The sequence below is a fragment of the Protopterus annectens genome, chromosome 4.part0 (genome assembly GCF_019279795.1).
Source record: "Protopterus annectens isolate FY-2018-M chromosome 4.part0, PAN1.0, whole genome shotgun sequence".
NCBI classification, from domain to species: Eukaryota; Metazoa; Chordata; order Ceratodontiformes; family Protopteridae; genus Protopterus; species Protopterus annectens.
Window position 1 is genome coordinate 323,632,941 of NC_056733.1, and position 3,552 is coordinate 323,636,492.

Sequence of the window (3,552 nt, forward strand, 5' to 3'; positions counted from 1 at the left end):
ATAAGAATAAATAGATATGCATCAAAAGAAAAGAATGTCAAGCAGTGATAAATAAATATTCTGAGTGATGATTAAATATTCTGAAGAGATATTTTAGAATTAATTTTTGAAGAGGACCATGTAACCCCTTTCCTACCTGCTGTGTATTGATGTGCTGCTGTTTTTCTATATTCTGTGGTGGTACTGCATGAAATATCTTATCTGGCATCTTAGCACAGATTACTATATCTACAGACACAAGGTACAAGGTTTAATTCTCACATGGGTTAATTGACTAGGTTTAAAATGGCCCACAAGGGTAGTTAGCCTAGTACTAATCTGTGAACCTATGAACCTATGATCTGCTAAATAAGGTTTGCAAGGATGATATAGTTGTCTGTATACTCCTGCCTGGTTTCTTCCGTAGAGTTGTTAGGCTAGATTAGTGTGCTGTGCTAAGAGTTAAGGCAAGAGGAGAAGGGAGGAGGTTGTTGGTAGATAGAATGGCAGTGATATGAAGTGAGGTCAGGTGGTGAAATGGAAGAGAGAGTTTATTTATAGGCTGGGTTGCGGGTAGTCTCAACTCTTTGTCAAAGATGTATGTTACATGCTCACCAATCCCTCCTTTTGTTTTCTTTGTAGTTGGGTTTTGAGGGGTAGGGTAAGAAAGGCTTGATGGTTTTAGGATCCCATCTTCTGTTCCCCCTTTCCTCTTCCTTTTGTTTTCTAACAAATTTGGATTCAGCAATATATGCTGCATGAAAGAAAAGGGGTCTGGTTAAGTTAATGTGAGCACTATGTCTCACTATTGCTTGTAGTGTATGTTGTGGATGGTGAATGTTCCATAGGATGACAAATAACTGTTCATATTTACTTCTTTATTTTTATGGTCATCAATTGCTGAATGATAATTGTATTGGTTGCAAGTTTGTAAATTCAATACACTGGTGGCAATGGCTTTATTTGTCTGATTGTTGGTGTCTAGGCAGGGATTTCTAACAATGATTTGATTTCCACTTACAATAATTATAATTTTGAGTCTGAGTACTTCAATACTCAGTGCTAAAGTTCTGAATTATTGATTGTTTGATGTATTGATGGGTTGATTAATTTATTGATTGATATTTGTTAAGAAGGAAGGAAGGATAGATGCTCTACTTTGATCGTTTTCAAAATTGCCCTAGAATTAATTTCTGGTTAAGTGATTTTCTTAAGAGACAGACAGAAGGCAAAATGAAGTGGATGGAGTCAAACCCAGGAGTACAGTGAACAGCTTGCTAACAGCTCCTAACCTTAATCCTTTGTACTGACTGTCAAAGAAGCCAGGACATATTATTATTATTATTATTATTATTATTATTATTATTATTATTATTATTATTATTATTATTATTATTATTATTATTATTATTATTTTCTGCAAATAGGGTGGCCACGGTGGTGCAGTGGTTAGCATTGCCGCCTCACAGCAAGAGGTTCTCCGGTTCGATCCTCGGCTGGGGTGCCTTCTGTGCAGAGTCTGCATGTCCTCCCTGTGGTCGCGTGGGTTTCCTCCGGGTGCTCCGGTTTCCTCCCACATCCCAAAGACATGCTGCAGGTGGATTGGACACTCTAAATTGGCCCTAGGTGTGCGTGTGAGTGTGCCTTCTGTGGAAGGTTGGGCGCCGGGCTGGCAACTCGACACCGTAAAACTCCACTGTCATTCAATGTGCGGACAAGGTGATCCGCTGTGGCGACCCCTAACCGGGAAAAGCCGAAAGAAGAAGAAGAAGAATTATTTTCTGCAAATATTACAGCATTGGATGGCAAATTTTTCCTAGTATGCCAAACAATATACAAAGACAAAGCCTAGTAAGTATACATAGCACCTGCAACTATGATTTCTCAACAAGGAAGAAGGGTTAACTGAAAAAATTAGCATGTTTTAATCAGTATGTTCCTTATAGTTAGTGTTTTAGTAAACTACTAATTGTTGAAAGCTTTACTGTGAAAATCAACAGAAAAAATATTGTTTGAAAGGATGCATAAACATGTAATGGTTTCAGGGATTTATCCATTTCAACAATTTGTGCCATAGTCTAGTATGTCTAAGTGGCAACTTATGCCATTAACCAGTTACATGCACTTGTATTTGCCCATGTTCCCCCCCAAAAAATGCTTAGTACCTTGTAAAACCTAAAGCTCTGGAGCATTTGGACATGATTTATGGTAGCACTGACGTTATTGTTATTATTATTATTATTTATCACCATTGTTAATATTATTATTAGAAATAGTATTAGCACCATTAAGACTGATGGTAATGCATCAGGACCATAACAATTCCTTGAGCTGCACCATTCTTTCATTAACTTGGATCATTCCTATTAGTCTTTGAACATCAGAATAGATCTTAATCCTTTGACAGGTCATTATAACAGTACAACAGCTTTTCTGAGGTCTGTTCTAGGCTCCATAAATTCTAGCTGTTCATTAAACAGGGCAAACCTACTACAGGAAAGTACCATATGTGCAAGCTGCAAACCTCATTCCATAATCACTCTGTAGTCCTGACTGACGAATATTCCACTCTTTGTGTAACAGTCACTGATATGTTAATTCAGATGCATTTTATAACATGGTATTTCTATTTAAGTCATGTGCATTAGAGTCAAGCAAACCCTGCAGTGATGTATGCTTTTATTTTTTCATTGGAAGGCTGCAATAACAATCAAAACAAGCACAATCCTTTTGAAAAAGACAATGGTCTGTGATGTTATTTGCTTCCTCTTTTATGAGTACGTTTTGTGCAGAAATCTGAATCCCAAAGGTCATATCCCCTACATCAATTATAATTATAACCCACACTTCGGATAAAGCCCACTGTTTAAATTAAATGAAAAACCTGAGTTTGCAGTAATGTAGATGTAGCTTGTAGAGACTGCTCCACGCACATCTTGCTGGCAAACACAGCTGGCTCTATTATAAGAGCAGCCTTTTTTTCAGCTGGAGATTAGAGTGCAGTAGTTTAAAACCACTTCCCAGCAGCATGCACAGTTTGAGAGAGATCGAGGTCAGGCAGAGCAGATGAGCTACTCAGCAATACGAGTCTATTTCTCAAACAGTGACATGCAGTCTAACAGCAAGGGAGGTCACCTCTGCTGGAAACAGCACTACAATGTGACCCTGGTGCCAAACAAGCACCAAATTACAGCTTTAGAAAATAATCATACAGAACACATAATGCCAAATTGATTCCTTCAGCATCAGGTCATGCATGTCAACAGTAGAGATTCTGTTAGTGATGAAAAGATTCACTGGCTTCTAGAAAAGAGACAGCTGCATCCAAGTCATTGGTTCCTCTACTTTAAAAAAATTAGATTGCTTGTCCTTTGTTACACTACTGTATTAAAGATTAACAAATCCTGTGAACAGTTTTACAGATCTTAGCTAAGGAATAAATGCTAAGTGGGAACCAATTACAGTATTCTTCACAGTTTATATGTGCCAGAGGTATTCTGAGGCTTGCAGTCTTTCTGCAAAAGTGAAAATCAGGAGTTTATATTATATGCCACAAAAACATTTTAAAGGAGA